A 21,789-nucleotide genomic window follows, 5' to 3' on the forward strand; every position below is an offset into this window, starting at 1 on the left:
CCCTCTCAACTTTTGTATGTGGTGTGGCTCACACAAGTAATAGATTGATTTGATTTTTAATCCCTGGGCCCACCATAGGATGGTGCATCTGACTGATAGGGTAGATGTTTGACACGCATCACGGTAGGGCCAACAGAGCCCGTACTGATCACGGCCTAAATTTGGGCGCGCGCTAAAAAACAGAGCCGCGCCCAAAAAAACCCCCAAATCCCAAATCTCTCCCTCCCTCTCTCTCGCTCTCTTTCTCCGTTCCTTAACCCACATCTCCTTCGATCTCTTTCTCTGATCCAAGCTATAGGGTTCTCTTCTCTCTTTTCTTATCTACATGGAGAACGCCAAAGAATCTAACCATGGCAACAAACCCAATGAAGAAAACCCTAACCCTAACTCTGAGTCCGAACCGGAACCCGAAGCCATCCCCTCATCTTGACAGCCTTCCCGCGCGCCCTTCACCAGCCTCAGCCAAGTTGATGCCGATCTGGCCCTCGCCCGTACACTTCAAGAACAGGTTCGATCCGTTATTCTGTTTAGGGTTTGGGTTTTCTTGAATCAACTCCTTCTTTCATTCTCTGTCTTTTTTGTTGATTGGGTTTTGTTGCTTATGGGCCAGGAAAGGGCGTATATGATGCTTAGAATGAATGGCGGTGATGGAAGCGGTTATGGAAGTTCTGATAGTGGTAGTTATGTTTATGAAGATGAAGCTGGTGATGATCCGAATGATGATGGGAATGATGCTGGGAGCATTGATGATGGTGAAGATGCATTCGATGTGCATGGACGGGCCCCGAGTGAGGATGAATTGGGTGTGGAGATCGACCCGTCAGCGTTTGATAGTGATGAGGCATATGCGAGGGCCCTTCAGGATGCAGAGGAGCGAGAAGTTGTTTTTCGCTTGATGGCCCTTGCCGGCATCAATGATTGTGAGTTCACTCGAACTATGGTATTTTAAATTAGACAAAATCTAGTTGGATTGCATGGCATGAATTTCCATGACTACTGCACTACACTTGCATTGGACACCATTAGCACCTGAACCGTTTGTGGGATGGGTTCTACTATGGTCGGGCCTCTGTAGATGATATCACCAATTGGGTTGTCTTATCTATCCTATCTGATGACTTCTAAATGGATTACAGCATGGGAAAAGCTCGCCAGTTGGATCTGTAGGATAATCCAATCTGTGCAATTTGTGGAGACTGGTCTATTTATTTGGGGGCCCACTCAATTCAAAGTATCATCATTGTTATATTTGGGCCTCTTTCAACTTCCAATTGTTATGTACAATTGCAGTTCAAAATATGGGTCTCAATTTTTTTAATGAAAATGATGAATGAATAACAATGGAATGGAGCATGTAATTTTATCTAAACAGCAATTTTAAAAAACTAAAATTTATTGACAGCATGAGATTGAAGGAATTTACTAGCTGCTATGGTCTTAAGATAAGCTTTTGATTATGTGGGTGATTTGAAGTTATCGACCATGATAAATTTATCATGCTAAAATTTGCATATTCAATGTGTTCAACATGCAGCTATTTCTCATATGCTTCTCATATTTGCTAACCTTTCATTTGCAACTAGTCCATGATCAATGTTAGTGCATGCATATTAATTAACTGAGTATATTCTTATATGGGAGATTGGTATATGAGAGGTAGATGATACATGGGAACCAGATTCTTTATGAAAACTTTCAGTTTCCTTTAGATCCTACTCCATCTATCATCTATCACTTCTGGCAGCCTTTTTCAAAGTCTTCACGTCTTATGACTGCAAATTCCATCAGACAACATAGCCCACTGGATTATTCAAAGCACCCTTTGGTGATATTCCTTCTAAAGCATCCACTCTTAAACACTTGATTCACATGTTCATCATTATTTTTCATTATTTTTCTTTTTCTTTTTAATTTTTTGATGAGTTGGGTATGCTGGAGTTTTCTTCCATTATAGTATGTTGATCGAATGGCTTTTCATTGACATATTCTTTTTGGAATCCATAGTGTATGCTGCTGTATTTTATTTTACAATGCACTCTTCTTGATGAACGGCCTGGATCTTTGACAAGTGTTGTTCACCTAGATCTATTTTCCTTTCAGATCTCATTGTTTGGAGTTTTGATTTTATTTATTTATTTTCTTTCCTTTTCATTTCAACCATCTCCACTGTATTGAAAGGCAAAGGAAAGGCCCTATTGAGGCACTCTGGCTTGATAAAAGTATTTGAAAACATCTTTTTCTTAATGTCTTTAATCTTTTTCATGGCTCTTTGAATCCTTTGATTAGAAATAATATTAGTTGACAATTGTTGGTATGGGTAGCTAACATTAGCTGGTACTCATACTAGCAGCAAAGGGTACAAAAACCAAGAAGAAGGTTATTACAAGGATGGTTTATATAGCACACTTTACCTAGCCAAGGGTTTGTGACAACAAGCAACTCTAATAAGATTTTTGTAGATATTGCTGCATAAGGAATATGATATTCATTCATTAAGCATGAGCTCCCATCTTTGAAACTGAATCTGTCATTAGTTTCTTTAAAGAAGGGGGGTTGCCTGTGCTAGAGTGGTTCTTCAATCTTTTTTTCTTTTTTTTTTTTGTTGATTAGTTTTGGTTCTTTCATGGTTTTAAGGGAATGGCATTGTGAGTTGTTTCATGCTTTCTAGGGAACTAGATGGTCATGATCTCTCTTTTTTGGTTCTTTCATAGATCCAGATAAATAGTTCTTGGTGGAGTTTTCTAAAATTCTTTTGGGAAGTTCTTTTCTGGAGTTTCAGATATAGTTCTCAAAAGAAGCTTACCAAGATTTTAAGTTTGAAAGAAGCTTAGCAAAATTTTCTTCTTCTTTTGAGTGTGGATGGTTGGAATACATGTAGAATCATTAAATGTACAAACGCATGCCTTAGATCAGATTTTTGCATCTCATTTTCTATTGTTTTTATATTTTATTTTCAGCTAAATTTTCAAATGAATGGTGTCAGTTCATAAAATTTAGAAAAATGAGTGTTTGAACTATAATGGTGGTTGTTGGGAAGACGAGGTTGCCAACATTACTGGTTGCAAGGTATTAAAGGGTACAATTAGCCCAGCATACAAGTTGAGATGTTTCCATGTATGTTGATAGTTGCTTTGTTTCTTCAGGATACATTCCATGGAAGGGTGTGTGAGTGTCCGTTGGTTCAAGAAGTACAGTTTAAGGGAGATGTTTATAGCAGTTGTCAAGGTAAACCTCTCTCTCGCTCTCTAGGGTATATCCTATCTCTGTATCTCACACACACTTTCTTATAAAAGAAAATAAATTGGACCTTACTAATAAATTGGAAATTTTTTATTTAGTAAATGTTTTCTTGATGTACATGTACTGTACTAAACCTAACCTTAACCTAAACCTAAAACCTAAACCTAAACCTAAAACCTAAATGTATTCTTAAATCCCTAAACCTAAACCTACACCTAATCCTAATCTCAACTCCCTAACCTAAACCTAAACCTAAACTTGAAAACCCAAACCTAAACCCAAACGTGTATTTGAATTTTTTTAAATGTACCAACTAGAAATGATTTGAGACGATGTTCAATGATACTTTGTTAAATATGAAATTTAACCTTTAGTAACTTGGTTAATTAAAAAGAACTATGTAGTGGCTTGATCCCAATCTGACTTTTTGGGTACGTAAGTAGCCGTTCATAATGTATTAGAATATTGGTGCAACCACAAATCTTTTTTCTCCTTTAAATTATAACAGATTGTATTGGTTGCATTTTTCTTTATCATACAGGTTGTGGCTATAAAAGATATAATATCACCTCCTTATAAGGAAACATTTAATGATGTATACAGGTAAATTCATTTTTTCTTATTCCTTATATTGTTTCCCAGTTATATTTGTGTTGGTTTCAGAGTACAGGTAGCAATAGAAAGTGTTGGTCGATTGTGCCTTATAGACAAGGAGATGAGTAACCAATAATACGAATATGGGAGGCCTTCTCCAGGTATCCAGATCCTTTTAGATATAATTATGTTGTTTTTAAATGTATTAGCTCGAAATTGATGGAGCAGACCCGGATGTGCGTCGGAGCTATCCGGATGTTGAGCGGGGGTCCCTGGAAGGTGAGAACCGCTGTTATGACCATGATGAAGCTGTCCATTTCCTATGGACAGTATTGGAGTAGCCTGACCATTTGGACAGACCATGTTTATGTATTAACTCGAAATTGATGGAGCAGACCCGGATGTGCGTCGGAGCTATGCGGATGTTGAGCGGGGGTCCCAGGAAGGTGGGAATCGCTGTTATGACCATGATGAAGCTGTCCATTTCCTATGGACAGCATTGGAGGGGCCTGGCCATTTGGACATGCCGTGTTTATGTATTTAATCGAAATTAATGGAGCAGACCCGGATGTGCGTCGGAGCTATTCGGAAGAGCGGGGTTCCCTGGAAAGAAGGAACCGCTATTATGACCATGATGAAGCTGTCCATTTTTTATAGACAGCATTGGAAGGGCTTGACCATTTTCTCCGGATGGCCGTGTTTATATCTGTATTTGTAGGGACCATACCCTTAACCTAAACCAAAACCTATGACCTAAAACCTTAACCTATAACCTAAACCTCAACCTTAACCTAAAACCTAAAACCTAAACCTAAACCTAAAACCTAAATGTATTCTCAAAGCCCTAAACCTAAACCTACACTTAATCCTAATCTTAACACCCTAACCTAAACCTATACCTAAACTTGAAAACCCAAACATAAACTCAATCCCGAACCCGAACCTAAACCTTAACCTTAACCTATTCTCAATTCCTTAAACCTATATCTTATAACCTAAACCTAAACCTAAACCTAAACCTTAACCTATACCTATAACCTTAACCTAAACCTAAACCTAAACCTAAACCTTAACCTTAACCTTAACCTTAACCTAAACCTATAACCTAAACCTAAAACCTAAACCTATAACCTAAACCTAAATCAAAACATATAACCAAAACCAAAACCAAAACCAAAACCTATATCCTAAACCCAAACGCATTCTCAAATCCTATAACCCATAATCTAAACCTAAACCTAAACCTAAACCTATAACCTATAACATAAATCAAAACCTATAACCTAAACCTATAATCTATAACCTAAATCAAAACATATAATCAAAACCAAATCCCAAAACCCAAACCCAAACCTAAACCTAAACCTAAACCTAAAACCTAAACTCAAATCCCTAAACCTAAACCTAAACCTAATCCTATAACCTAAACTCAAATCCTTAAACCTTAACTTATAACCTAACCTAAACCTATACTTATAACCTAAAACTATTCTCAAATCCCAAAACCTATAACCTAAACCTAACCTTTCCCTAAACCTATAACCTAAACTCAATTCCCTAAACCTAAACCTATAGCCTAAACTCAAATCCCTAAACCTTAACCTATAACCTAATCTAAACCTATAATTATAACCTCAAACTATTCCCAAATCCCAAAACCTATAACCTAAACCTAAGCTTTCCCAAAACCTATAAGCTAAACTCAATTCCTTAAAGCTAAACCTACACCTAATCCTAATCTCAACTCCCTAACCTAAACCTAAACATAAACTTGAAAACTCAAACTTAAACCCAATCCCGAACCTGAACCCGATTTCCTAAACCTAAACCATAACCCATTCTCAAATCCAAAAACCTATAACCTAAACCTAAACCAAAACCAAAACTCATAACCTAAACCCGAACCTATTCTCAAATCCCAAAACCTATAACCTAAACCAAAACCAAAACCTATAACCTAAACCCGAACCCATTCTCAAATCCCAAAACCTATAACCTAAACATAAACCTTAACCTAAACCTATAACCTAAACATAAACATTAACTTAAACCTATAACCTATAACCAAAACCTATAACCTAAACCCGAACCCATTCTCAAATCCCAAAACCTATAACCTAAACCTAAACCTTAACCTAAACCTATAACCTATAACATAAATCAAAACCTAAACCTAAACCTAAAACCTAAACCTATAACCTATAACCTAAATCAAAACCTATTACCTTTCCCTAAACCTTAACCTAAACCTATAACCTATAACCTAAATCAAAACCAAAACCAAACCTAAACCTAAACCTAAACCTATAACCTATAACCTAAACCTAAACCTAAAACCTAATGTATTCTCAAATCCCTAAACCTAAACCTACACCTAATCCTAATCTCAACTCCCTAACCTAAACTTAAACCTAAACTTGAAAACCCAAACCTAAACCCGATCCTGAACCCGAACCCGATTTCCTAAACCTAAACCTTAACCTATAACCTAACCTAAACCTATACTTATAACCTAAACCTATTCTCAAATTCCAAAACCTATAACTATAACCTAAACCTTAACCAAAAACCTATAACCTAACCTAAACCTAAACATATAACCTTAACCTAAACCTAAACCTATAACCTTAACCTTAACATATAACTTTAACCAAAACATATAACCTAAACCTATTCTCAAATCCCGAACCCGATTTCCTAAACCTAAACCTTAACCTATTCTTAATTCCCTAAACCTAAACCTAAACCATAACCTAAACCTAAACCTAAACCTATAACCTATAACCTTAACCTAAACCTAAACTTAAACCTGTAACCTATAACCTAAACCTAAACCCAAAACCTAAATGTATTCTCAAATCCCTAAACCTAAACCTACACCTAATCCTAATCAAATACTCCCTAACCTAAACCTAAACCTAAACTTGAAAACCCAAACCTAAACCCGATCCCGAACCCGAAACCGATTTCCTAAACCTAAACCTTAACCTATTCTCAATTCCCTAAACCTATAGCTTATAACCTAAACCTAAACCTATAACCTAAACCTAAACCTAAACCTATAACCTACAACCTAAACATAAACCTAAAACCTAAATGTATTCTCAAATCCCTAAACCTAAACCTACACCTAATCCTAATCTCAACTCCCTAACCTAAACCTAAACCTAAACTTGAAAACCCAAACCTAAACCTGATCCTGAACCCGAACCCAATTTCCTAAACCTAAACCTCAACCTATTCTCAATTCCCTAAACCTTAACCTATAACCTAACCTAAACCTAAATCTATAACCTAAACCTAAACCTATAACCTAAGTGTATTCTCAAATCCTTAAACCTAAACCTACACCTAATCCTAATCTCAACTCCTTAACCTAAACCTAAACCCGATCCCGACTTTCTAAACCTAAACATTAACCTATTCTCAATTCCCTAAACCTATATCTTATAACCTAAACCTAAACCTAAACCTATAACCTATAACCTTAACCTAAACCTAAACTTAAACCTGTAACCTATAACCAAAACCTAAACCTAAAACCTAAATGTATTCTCAAATCCCTAAACCTAAACCTACACCTAATCCTAATCTCAACTCCTTAACCTAAACCTAAACCTAAACGTGAAAACCCAAACCTAAACCCGATCCCGAACCCGAACCCGATTTCCTAAACCTAAACCTTAACCTATTCTCAATTCCCTAAACCTATAGCTTAAAACCTAAACCGAAACCTAAACCTAAACCTATAACCTATAGCCTAAACATAAACCTAAAACCTAAATGTATTCTCAAATCCCTAAACCTAAACCTACACCTAATCCTAATCTCAACTCCCTAACCTAAACCTAAACCTAAACTTGAAAACCCAAACCTAAACCTGATCCTGAACCCGAACCCGATTTCCTAAACCTAAACCTCAACCTATTGTCAATTCCCTAAACCTTAACCTATAAACTAACCTAAACCTAAACCTATAACCTAAGTGTATTGTGAGCCCGACCCGAGTTCGCATGTGTGCATGTGTGTGTGTGTGAGTATGCATTCTGTCCATCTTGATCCCGCGGTCCTACCGGTCGAATCCCGGTGACCCTTGACCCTTGGATAGTGTTTACGATCATCGGTGAGTCCAGTCATGAAGACCCGACTCGGATCGAGTTGAGACCTATACCATTGTGACCGCATTGTCGCCGCGGTTCCAACGGCGCGTCTTGTGCATCCATCCGATGTGTAGATCGTAAGTTGGGTGCATTTTATTTTTTAAGCCCTTGATCATGATCATGCGGCCCACCTAGGGGTGGTGTGCATGAATTTCTAGGTAGGTCCCATCTCTTGGAACTATTTCCAACACACACTACACTATTTCCAACACACACTACACACACACTACCTAGGCCCTATCCCTACACCACCCATCTCTAAAACACCACCCACTAACCTAAAAAGTCTACTAACCCTACAACATTGTTTCTAACTCCCTATTACCATGATTTCTCTTCTCTATCCTAGGTAAGAAACTCATGATTACTTAGCTTAAAAGAGATTTTTCTCTCTTTCCCTCTCATTTCTCTCTCTCTTCTCTTCTTCCCTAGCAACATTCCTCTAAAAATTTCTAAATTCTCCAGCCCCTTCTCCTCCTTTTTTCTCTTAATCCATCCATTAAAAACCCATCTCATCCATCTATCTTGGTTCCTTGGAGCATTTGGATCTTGGTGATCCAAGTTTTGGTGAAAATATTTAGGTGGGTGCTTCTTTATTCCATGCAATATCCCTTCCATAGTGTAGATCTTCTTCTTCTTTCATTCGGAAAGTGTAGGACCCACCAATCAATGGTGGAGATCCTACACAATTCCTTGGATGTGGCCAAATGGTCCATCTTATGTATGCATGTCCCATGCATGGGGTTTCCTCTTGATGGACCCTATCATGGAGGGTTCTCCACATTCCATAACTTGATGGGTCATCTAGACCCTTACATCATGGTTGAGATGGTATCTCATCCATTCATCTCAAGTGTAGATCATGCATGATGAAGATCCATGGTGAAATATAGATGGAAATGCAATGTATGGGTATGATTGTGTTGGGGAAGGCTCAATAGTGACGGAGCCTTCTCCCAATGGCCGGAATATTTTTATTTCTCTTCTTCTACCTTTCCTATGATTGCTGATGATGTGTGTGGTCTACTTGGTGGGCCTGGACAGTCCAGAAAAGTCCAGCTAGGGTGGGACATCCATACCCACTTACACTATGGTTGGGTGTCCCATTTGCTGACCTTTATTGATGCATGTAAGTGTGATAACCTTGGGATTTATTTTGGACATTTGTGGGGCCCACTATGGAGGGCCATAGCACCTAGTTCTTGGAGTATTTTCCCTTTTTATTTAGCTTATATAATTAATTTTATCCAAGTACATGTTGCTGTCCAGAATTTTCTAGACAGTTTCTGGTTGATTTTGGACCAGATTTTGGGACTGTTTGGGGGACTATTCATAACCACCAAATATACTTTTCTAAAAGGTGGGGATCTCATCTTGTTGTCTCCCAAATTTCAACTCAATCTGACATTCATAGGGGTCCCAAAGGTGTGGTCCAAGTGAGGTGGACAGTCTGAATTTTCTGCACTGTTCCAGCAGCAATCCACCCTGGACAGGTTCGAATTCCAAAATTTATTAAAATAGTTTTAGATGTGAAAAAATTATAAAAATTTACATAAAGGTGTACCACCCATAGTGGGACCCACCTACAAAATTTTGAGGCCAATGGACACCTGTACACACCATATTGATGGCTGGACCGGCCCATTAAACATGGCGTCTAGATCAGTCTGATTTTCAGGACAGATGGATTTCTTTAAATGAATTAAAATATTTACAGATGTCCAAAAATTTTGAAATTTTGTGGGAGTGTGTCCCACCTATGGTAGTGTCACTCTGTAAAATTTCAGCTCCAACGGACCTCATTTGGGCGTCCAGAAGAATGGACAAAGATAGTTAGACTGCCAGATTTTCTGCTGTACAGTCCAGCAATATGCCTTAATAAAACCATAATTCAAAAATATTTTCTCTGATGGTGGGCCACCTTTTTGGGTTACCTCTCATTGTATGCATGGTGAGGGACCTTGGCCCTCAATTTCCAAAGTTTTAGAGGCCCTGGACCCACTCCAATGGAGTGCCCAAATTTAAGATAGCAACATGTTATAATTATACTTGGCCTTTGGGCTGAAATTTTGAGGAGTGAGGCCCACCACATTGTGAAGATCTTAGAGAGAATAATTTATACCTTTGGTTCCTTAAATGTTGAGCTTAATAAATGCACTTTTGAGGCCCACCACAGTTGAATTTAATTGGGTCCATGAATGTAGCTGGTTGTTGAACTCTTTAGGCCCAATTAGGCTAGAACTTTCCAGATAGGCCCATTGAACTCTTGGGCCATTTTTACCATACTATTGTGTTGGGTTAGTGGGCCGGATTACACAAGTAGATGGGCCCTTGGTTGCCCACCAAATCAACTTTAATACTTGGGTTGGGTTGTAATCCCAACTTACTTGACTAAGAGTAAGACATTTGCCCATGTGGTTTGAGCAATGGGCTGCCCACTAGGCCACCACAATATATGGGATTAGTGGCCTTTATATTGGGCCCTAACCTTTCCCCTATGGGCCCATAACGGTATATATGGGTTGGCCTATGTGTATTTCCCTTGGACCCATGTTGTAGATAGGCCTTGGGCCGCCTTTCTGAAGCCCAACATGAGTATTTGTGATATGATCATGGCTGCCCGTTTCTTATTTCTGATGTTGCGTGGGCCTTGGGCCTTGATCCATAATCAATTAGAGATGAGCTAACTCTTGGGGACCAATTGTAGTTGGATGTCCACATTGGTGGCCCTAGGGTAGGCCCATGGGCTTCTATAGGTGGTTAAAGGCCCACCATAGACCCTTGCTAGGCCCGTTTCATCTATTTAGGCCTATACCATTAGTCTCGTGGTCCTTAGTATAGGTCCTTAGTCTCGTGGGCTACCCCAGGTATATGGGCCCCCACTAGAGGTTGTATTCCTTATGAGGAATTGGTTAAGTACCTAGACCCTTCATTGTTAAGTAGAGAGTTCATCTTCACCTCATCGGCACTCCTATTCATCTTCATGACCCACTCCCATACGCATCATATGCATGATTGGTTGAGGTATGATTGGCCATGGCTGTGTCATTGTGTAGGACATGTTGCTATCTCCTCAAGAGATGGATACTTGGAATTGATGCATGTGTGATTGTGTGATTCATGCATCTGGCATTGCATATCTTGTGGATATCCGCCCTTACTTCATCAGGGCCTTGCCTCCACAGGGGTATTCGTGGATAGCCGTATGTGTGGACACCGAGAATGTTAGTTGAGCATACCGAGTGCATAAGATGCCTATGGGTAAAATTCTCAAAACTTCCATGATACCAAGGATGTACTCCAATGGCGTGACCGGGTGGAATACATGAGCACACGAGGGCCTTATATCGTTAGGCCGCGACTCCCACTGTCGTGTAGTCGGTTGGAAAGAGGTGTGGCCTTACCTGCCTGGTATGAGGAGGCATTGCTAGGCTGAGTCTGACCAGCTCGTAAATGGGTCCACTACCTTTAGGCCTTGTTAGTGATTGGTTGTCCATAGGTGGGTAGTGAGGTCTCTTACGCTCGTTTGACTGTGCGAGGTCTGCAGAGCTGCGGTCATTCAGCAGTGTAATGGACCCCGGTGATTTCCTTACGATTGAAAATGTACTTGACTTATGGTTTGGATATGAGCACTGACATTACTTGCATCGCATTAGCATTGGCTGTACAAGCCCCCCTTCATACATTGCCTTGGTATGACACCCATTACTTATTGCATCGCATTCATGTGAAGCCTTGGTAAGACTAGTGATATGTTCATTGATCATGCTTCTCTCCTTATACCTCCAGCTTTTCTTCTGTGCACCATTGTCACACACTTACACCACCCTCGAAGCTTCTATAAGCTTATGCACGATTGATGCATGTAGGAGACTCAAGGTAGGCGCCGTAGCAGCAGAGCGTAGAGTAGAGTTGAGCAGTGAGGACTCCAGTGTTGCTGATTTCTCTCTCTTTTCCTTTTATTCTCATGTATGTCCTTTTGGACCTTTTGGATGATTTTAAAAGTTCAAATTTTTAGTGGATTTTGTGATGTATGCCTTTGTTATTCTCAGATGTTCTTGCTGTGATCTTGGGTATGCTCGCATTGGAAGTGATTATACTGTTATGAAAATCCTCCTTGTAGGATCCCAGGATCGGAACCTACCTCAGGAGCCGAGAATAGGGTACTACGGAGGCTGTTGCGGCCAGAACCGGCCATCGGGTTCCTTGTGAGTCCGATTACCGAGTCTGGGGTGTGACATGTATTCTCAAATCCTTAAACCTAAACCTACACCTAATCCTAATCTCAACTCCTTAACCTAAACCTAAACCCGATCCCGATTTCCTAAACCACAGCATTAACCTATTCTCAATTTCCTAAACCTATATCTTATAACCTAAACCTATAACCTATAACCTTAACCTAAACCTAAACTTAAACCTGTAACATATAACCTAAACATAAATCGAAAATCTAAATGTATTCTCAAATCCCTAAACCTAAACCTATACCTAATCCTAATCTCAACTCCCTAACCTAAACCCAAACCTAAACTTGAAAACCCAAGCCTAAACCCGATCCCGAACCCGAACCCGATTTCCTAAACCTAAACCTTAACCTATTCTCAATTCCTTAAACCTATAGCTTATAACCTAAACCGAAATCTAAACCTAAACCTCAACCTATAACCTATAACCTAAACATAAACTTAAAACCTAAATTTATTCTCAAATTCCTAAACCTAAACCCACACCTAATCCTAATCTCAACCCCCTAACCTAAACCTAAACCTAAACTTGAAAACCCAAACATAAACCTGATCCTGAACCCGAACCCAATTTCCTAAACCTAAACCTCAACCTATTCTCAATTCCCTAAACCTTAACCTATAACCTAACCTAAACCTATAACCTAAGTGTATTCTCAAATCCTTAAACCTAGACCTACACCTAATCCTAATCTCAACTCCTTAACCTAAACCTAAACCCGATCCCGAACCCGATCCCGATTTCCTAAACCTAAACATTAACCTATTCTCAATTCCCTAAACCATAACCTAAACCTAAACCTAAACCTATAACCTAGAACCTTAACCTAAACCTAAACTTAAACCTGTAACCTATAACCTAAACCTAAACCCAAAACCAAAATGTATTCTCAAATCCCTAAACCTAAACCTACACCTAATCCTAATCTCAACTCCCTAACCTAAACCTAAACCGAAACTTGAAAACCCAAACCTAAACCCGATCCCGAACCCGAACCCGATTTCCTAAACCTAAACCTTAACCTATTCTCAATTCCCTAAACCTATAGCTTATAACCTAAACCTAAACCTATAACCTATACCTAAACCTAAACCTATAACCTATAACCTAAACATAAACCTAAAACCTAAATGTATTCTCAAATCCCTAAACCTAAACCTACACCTAATCCTAATCTCAACTCCCTAACCTAAACCTAAACCTAAACTTGAAAACCCAAACCTAAACCTGATCCTGAACCCGAACCCGATTTCCTAAACCTAAACCTCAACCTATTCTCAATTCCCTAAACCTTAACCTATAACCCAACCTAAACCTACACCTAATCCTAATCTCAACTCCCTAACCTAAACCTAAACCTAAACTTGAAAACCAAAACCTAAAACCGATCCCGAACCCGAACCCGATTTTCTAAACCTAAACCTTAACCTGTTCTTAATTCCCTAAACCTACAGCTTATAACCTAAACCGAAACCTAAACCTATACCTGAACCTAAACCTAAACCTATAACTTATAACCTAAACATAAACCTAAAACCTAAATGTATTCTCAAATCCCTAAACCTAAACCTACACCTAATCCTAATCTCAACTCCCTAACCTAAACCTAAACCTAAACTTGATTACCCAAACCAAAACCCGATCCTGAACCCGAACCCGATTTCCTAAACCTAAACCTTAACCAATAAACTAACCTAGACCTAATTCTATAACTTAAACCTAAACCTAAAACCTAAGTGTATTTTCAAATCCTTGAACCTAAACCTACACCTAATCCTAATCTCAACTCCCTAACCTAAACCTAAACCTAAACTTGAAAACCCAAACCTAAACCTGATCCCGAACCCGAACCCGATTTTATAAACCTAAACATTAACCTATTTTCAATTCCCTAAACCTATATCTTATAACCTAAACCTAAACTTAAACCTATAACCTATAACCGTAACCTAAACCTAAACTTAAACCTGTAACCTATAACCTAAACCTAAACCTAAAACCTAAATGTATTCTCAAATCCCTAAACCTAAACCTACACCTAATCCTAATCTCAACTCCCTAACCTTAACCTAAACCTAAACTTGAAAACCCAAACCTAAACCCGATCCCGAACCCGATCCCGATTTCCTAAACCTAAACCTTAACCTATTCTCAATTCCCTAAACCTATAGCTTATAACCTAAATCGAAACCTAAACCTAAACCTAAACCTAAACCTATAACCTATAACCTAAACATAAACCTAAAACCTAAATGTATTCTCAAATCCCAAAACCTAAACCCACACCTAATCCTAATCTCAACTCCCTAACCTAAACCTAAACCTAAACTTGAAACCCAAACCTGAACCTGATCCTGAACCCGAACCCGATTTCCTAAACCTAAACCACAACCTATTCTCAATTCCCTAAACCTTAACCTATAACCTAACCTAAACCTAAATCTATAACCTAAACCTAAACCTATAACCTAAGTGTATTCTCAAATCCTTAAACCTAAACCTACACCTAATCCTAATCTCAACTCCTTAACCTAAACCTAAACCCGATCCCGATTTCCTAAACCTAAACATTAACCTAGTCTCAATTCCCTAAAGCTAAACTTAAACCTAAACCATAACCTAAACCTAAACCTAAACCTATAACCTATAACCTTAACCTAAACCTAAAGTTAAACCTGTAACATATAACCTAAACCTAAATCAAAAACCTAAATGTATTCTCAAATCCCTAAACCTAAACCTATACCTAATCCTAATCTCAACTCCCTAACCTAAACCCAAACCTAAACTTGAAAACCCAAACCTAAACCCGATCCCGAACCCGAACCCGATTTCCTAAACCTAAACCTTAAACTATTCTCAATTCCTTAAACCTATAGCTTATAACCTAAACCGAAATCTAAACCTAAACCTAAACCTATAACCTATAACCTAAACATAAACTTAAAACCTAAATTTATTCTCAAATCCCTAAACCTAAACCCACACCTAATCCTAATCTCAACCCCCTAACCTAAACCTAAACCTAAACTTGAAAACCCAAACCTAAACCTGATCCTGAACCCGAACCCGATTTCCTAAACCTAAACCTCAACCTATTCTCAATTCCCTAAACTTTAACCTAAACCTAAACCTAAACCTAAACCTTAACCTAAACCTAAACCTATAACCTATAACTTTAACCTAAACCTAAACCTGTAACCTATAACCTAAACCTAAACCTAAAACCTAAATGTATTTTCAAATCTTTAAACCTAAACCTACACCTAATCCTAATCTCAACTCCCTAACCTAAACCTAAACCTAAACTTGAAAACCCAAACCTAAATTTGATCCCGAACCCGAACCCGATTTCCTAAACTTAAACCTTAACCTTTTCTCAATTCCCTAACCTATATGTTATAACCTAAACCTAAGCCTAAACCTAAACTTAACCTAAACCTAAACCTAAACCTGTAACCTATAACCCAAACCTAAACCTAAAACCTAAATGTATTCTGAAATCCCTAAACCTAAACCTACACCTAATCCTAATCTTAACTCCCTAACCTAAACCTAAACCTAAACTTGAAAACTAAAACCTAAACCCGATCTCGAACCCCAACCTGATTTCCTAAACCTAAACCTTAACCTATTCTCAATTCCCTAAACCTATAGCTTATAACCTAAACCTAAACCTAAACCTAAACCTGTAACCTACACCTAAAACCTAAATGCATTCTTAAATACCTAATCCTAATCTAAACTCCCTAACCTAAACCTAAACCCGATCCCGAACCCGAACCCGATTTCCTAAACTTAAACCTTAACCTATTCTCAATTCCCTAAACCTATTGCTTATAACCTAAACCGAAACCTAAACCTATACCTTAACCTAAACCTAAACCTAAACCTAAAATATATAACTTAAACATAAAATTAAAACTTAAATGTATTCTCAAATCCCTAAACCTAAACCTACATGTAATCCTAATCTCAACTCCCTAACCTAAACCTAAACTTAAACTTGAAAACCCAAACCTAAACCCGATCCCGAACCCGATTTCTTAAACCTAAACCTAAATGTATTCTCAAATTCCTAAACCGAAACCAACACCTAATCCTAATCTCAACTCCCTAAGCTAAACCTAAACTTAAACTTGAAAACCCAAACCAAAACCCGATCCCGAACCCGAACCCGATTTCCTAATCCTAAACCTGAACCTATTCTCAATTTCCTAAACCTATAGCTTATAACCTAAACCTAAACCTAAACCTATAACCTTAACCTAAACTTAAACCTAAACCTGTAACCTATAACCTAAACCTAAACCTAACACCTAAATGTATTCTCAAATCCCTAAACCTAAACCTACACCTAATCCTAATCTCAACTCCCTAGCCTAAACCTAAACTTGAAAACCCAAACCTAAACCCGATCTCGAACCCGAACCCGATTTCCTAAACCTAAACCTTAACCTATTCTCAATTCCCTAAACCTATAGCTTATAACCTATATCTAAACCTAAACCTAAACCTATAACATATAACCTAAACCTAAACCTAAAACCTAATATATTCTCAAATCCCTAAACCTAAACCTACACCTAATCCTAATCTCAACTCCCTAACCTAAACCTAAACCTAAACTTGAAAATCCAAACCTAAACCCGATCCCGAACCCGAACTCGATTTCCTAAACCTAAACCTTAACCTATTCTCAATTCCCTAAACCTATAGCTTATAACCTAAACCTAAACCTAAACCTAAACTTAAACTTTAACCTAAACCAATAACCTATAACCTAAACCTAAACCTAAACCTAAAACCTAAATGTATTCTCAAATCCCTAATCCTAAACCTACACCTAATCCTAATCTCAACTCCTTAACCTAAACCTAAACCTAAACTTGAAAACCCAAACCTAAACCCGATCCCAAAGCCGTACCTAATTTCCTAAACCTAAACATTAACATATTCTCAATTCCCTAAACCTATAGCTTATGACCTAAACCTAAAGCTTAACCTAAACCTAAACCTAAACCTATAACCTATAACCTAAACCTAAACCTAAAACCTAAATGTATTCTCATATCCCTAAACCTAAACCTACACCTAATCCTAATCTCAACTCCCTAACCTAAACCTAAACCTAAACTTGAAAATCCAAACCTAAATCCGATCCCGAACCTGAACCTGATTTCCTAAACCTAAACCTTAACCTATAACCTAACCTAAACCTAAATATATAACTTAAACCTATAACCTAAACATAAGCCTAAAACCTAAACTTAAACCTAAAATCGAAATGTATTCTCAAAACCCTAAACCTAAACCTACACCTAATCCTAATCTCAACTCCCTAACCTAAACCTAAACCTAAACTTGAAAACCTAAACCTAAACCCGATCCCAAACCCGAACCCGATTTCCTAAACCTAAACCTTAACCTATAACCTAACATGAACCTAAACCTATTACCTACACTTATACCTAAACCTATAACCTAAACATAAGCCTAAAACCTAAACCTAAACCTAAAATCGAAATGTATTCTTAAATCCTTGAACCTAAACCTACACCTAATCCTAATCTCAATTCCCTAACCTAAACTTAAACCTAAACTTGATAACCCAAACCTAAACCTGATCCCGAACTCGGACCCGATTTCCTAAACCTAAACCTTAACCTATTCTCAATTCCCTAAAGCTATAACATACATACTATAACCTATAACTAAAACCTAAACCTTAACTTAAACCTATAACCTAAGCCTAAACCTAAACCTAAACCTAAACCTAAACCAAAACCTATAACCTAAACCATAACCTATAACCTATAAATTAAAACCTAAACGTAAAACCTAAAACCTAAACCTAAACCTATTTTAATGATCAGTTTTATTTTTAAAAAGTGCCCACTTTTTTGGAAGAAGTTTATGCAATTCTTCATGATTCTGAATTATAATGTTTTGTTGGTTTAATATTTTTTTTTTCAGGTGAAAGACACAAAATGAAAATTGTTGCTGATTTTTTTTCTTTTTTTATTTATGATGTTAAACTTATATGTATTTATGTGTGGATGAATGTAATGTGGATAAGATTGCTTGTGTTTGGATGAATGTAGTTTATGTTTGGATGAATGTAGTTTATGTTGGATTTATGTAGTTTGGGTTGTTTAGATGGATGTGAATGTGAATATGATGAAATATATTATATAACAGGTGTATATTAGGAAGAATACGATGAAATATATTGTAACAGGTGTATATTGACCCTCATAAAAAGGACGGTCCATGATAGTCCTTTTTAAGGACGGTCTATGGCCGTCCTTTGAAGGCCCATAAGAGACGGTCCATGACAGTCCTTTTTAAGGACGGTCCATGACCGTCCTTTTAAAGGATGGTCTATGGCCGTCCTTTGAAGGCTTATCAGAGACGGTCTACGACAGTCCTTTTTAAGGACGGTCCATGACCGTCCTTTTAAAGGACGGTCTATGGCCGTCCTTTGAAGACTTATCAGAGACGGTCGACGACAATCTTTTTTAAGGACGGTCAATGGCCGTCCTTTAAAGGCTTATAGGAGACGGTCCGAGACCGTCCTTTTTAAGGACGGTTCACGACCGTCCTTTTTTAGGACGGTCCATGACCGTCTTTTTTTCGTCAATAAAAATGACGGTTTTCGACCGTCCTTTAAGTAATACGACACGTCAAAATTTAACGGCCCTTGCGACGGTCCATGACCATCCTTTTTGGTCATTTGAGATGGTTTTGGACCGTCCTTTTTTTACAGTTTTGGCATAGTGAACTAGTTTACATGTAATAGTTGAAAGTGACTAAAGACTTAATATGATTAGATTGAGGGTGTAGTGGAAACATGGGAGTCCTGCTTGGGCTAAGAGCTTGTACAATAGATTTAGATTTGCACCTTGTACAAGTGGGGCCCATGGCATTGTAGTCTAGCTGTTGACATAATGACCCACACCCTGGGTGTTTGTTCCATTCTGCAAAAATACCACTCATTGGAAGACCATGGCTATAGAATAATTTCCCTTTTATGGTTGAATATTAACTGCTTCTTTATTAACCATTTATTTGTTAGACCATCCATTGAAGCGTTAGGATCAAGGTATGCAAAAACAGTTATGTAATGGCCATTATGCATCATGGGGTTGTAATGACTTGTTACATAACTATTTTTGGGGCATATGACATCTGAAAGTGGGCCCATAGTGCCAATGGTTTGGATCACTAAACCACGGGCTGCTTGTTTGAAATCTCAAATGGTACCATATAGACTTTTGGAAGCAGTGTCATGTATTTCTTCTATTTTTACGAGGGTGTCAAAGAGATTCACCCCGTCTTGCAAAGGTAGGTAGAAACAGCTTTCTTGGCAGCTCTAACTTTTTATTTCTCGGCCAAGTAAAAGGGCCACCCATTGAATTATTGATTCAGTCGCCTAGGTGATGAAACAGATTGAGAAAAATCAGTCGTATCATGCAGTTGCTATGAATTTCAGGCCATGATCCATCCAAAGTGGACCTATAATATGAAGAGTTTGTATTGATGCTCATGCATCTCATGCGTGTGGATGGTTGCATGAATATGTTCCAACTCAGTTTCCCAGGTGGTGTGTCACATGTGCCAGTAGCCACTGTACATGTGAGATGATCCTAACCATCCAATTGGTGGCCCATCAAGCAGATAATAGTTAAAAAGTGAAATCAGATGGTTGCTGTGAATTTTTCAGCCCATGCTCCATCCAGTTTGCCCCACAATAAGAACAGTTGGGTTTAGCCCATACATATAACATCTCCAGTGGACATGCATGAATCGTATAATTCCTCTTCTTCTTTCTGTTCATTGAATTTATTTTTCCTCTTTACAAGTGTTCCTTGTTTCTCAAATTTTTGAAAAAGAAATTGATTTGTATTTGGAAGAGAATTGTGTAGGTGGATATTACTCTATCAGATGGTACATTGTCTAGAGCTGCAGTTCCAAGCGGTGCATCAACGGGTAAGATTGCCTACTCTGCAGACCTGATCATGGCACTTTCATCATAGTTAAATTGTACTTCATAAAAGAATGACTTCATCATTGTTTATATGATTTTTTACCTGAAAGGTTGCTGCATTCTATTTATTTATTTTTTGGTTTTAGTTAAGCAAGTTATTGTTTGGTTGTCTTTCCAGTACTCTGAATTTGAAACATTTACGTTTATGAAATTTTGGTAGTAACATATTGAAAAATATCAGTCACTAATTGCACTCAGATTCAATAAAGAGCCCCTCCCACATGATGATTTTTTTCAGATTATTTTTCTAAGTTACATTCCCAGGTTTCCAAAATCCCAATGTAAAATGAAAACATGCAACTGCTCATTAGTCTTCCCATAATTGCAATTAGAGGTTCTTTAATCACTTCATTTAGCGATTTTTTGTATTTTTGTTTATGATGTTAAACTTATATGTATTTATGCGTGAATGAATGTGATGTGGATAAGATTGTTTGTGTTTGGATCAATGTACTTGTATGTTTGAATGGATTTACTAGTTTGGGTTATTATGGATGTGAAGGTGAATATGATGAAATATGTTATATAATAGGTGTATATCACGAAGAATATGATGAAATATATTGTAACAGGTGTATATTAGGAATTTTGTACTGGAATATATATATAGACTTTTACCTACGAAAATTTTCGTAGGTAAAAATTAGTTTAGCAATTAGTTTTTAGCGACGAACATTTTCGTTGCTAAAAGTCCTGTAATTATTTTTACCAGCGAAATACTTTCGTTGCTAAAAGTCTTGTAATTATTTTTAGCTGAACGATATTTTTTAGCAGCGAATATTTTCGCTGCTAAAAGTCTTGTAATTATTTTTAGCAACGAATATTTTCGTCAATAAAAGTGGAACGAATATTTTTAGCAGCGAATATTTTCGTTGCTAAAAGTCTTATAAAGTTTTTTTAGCAACGAATATTTTCGTCGCTAAAAGTGGAACGAATATTTTTAGCAGCGAAAAAGTCTTGTAAAGTTTTTTTAGCGACGAATATTTTTGTTGCTAAAAGTGGACGAACATTTTTCGCAGCGAAACTTTTCGCTACTAAAAGTCTTGTAAAGTTTTTTTAGCGACGAATATTTTCGTCGCTAAAAAGCTTACCTTTGGCGACGATTCAAAATTTTCGCCGCTAAAATCCTTCTACATCGGTCTTTTAGCGACGAAAATTTTTGTCGCTAAAACTTTTTAGCTACGAAAATTTGACTTTTAGCGACGAAAATTTTCGTCGCTAAAAGTGGCATTTCTTGAAGTGTCCTTCTAATGGTCAAATTTAGGTTAGGTCGAAAGCAAATATCTAGCTGAATTAGATTTGTGTTTGTACTGAACTTGATTCTCATGGTAACACCCGGGTACTGAAAATACAGGGTGTTACAAAAAAAATATCAAGTTTATAAAGCCTTTGATTTGGTTTAATTACTAAGGCCATATATGGAAGTGATACTTATGTTTTACAAGGTAATGTATCTAATGGATAGGGTTTATCTTATTTATCCCAATAAAAAAGGGC

At 37.7% G+C, this 21,789-nt stretch overlaps 1 pseudogene; it reads left to right on the forward strand.

Annotated features, from left to right (window-relative positions):
• Positions 1-310: 310 nt before the first annotated feature.
• LOC131238059 (E3 ubiquitin ligase BIG BROTHER-related-like) lies at positions 311-949 on the forward strand (annotated as a pseudogene).
• Positions 950-21,789: the final 20,840 nt, after the last annotated feature.

This window comes from Magnolia sinica, chromosome 1 (assembly GCF_029962835.1).
Source record: "Magnolia sinica isolate HGM2019 chromosome 1, MsV1, whole genome shotgun sequence".
Lineage (NCBI taxonomy): Eukaryota > Viridiplantae > Streptophyta > Magnoliopsida > Magnoliales > Magnoliaceae > Magnolia > Magnolia sinica.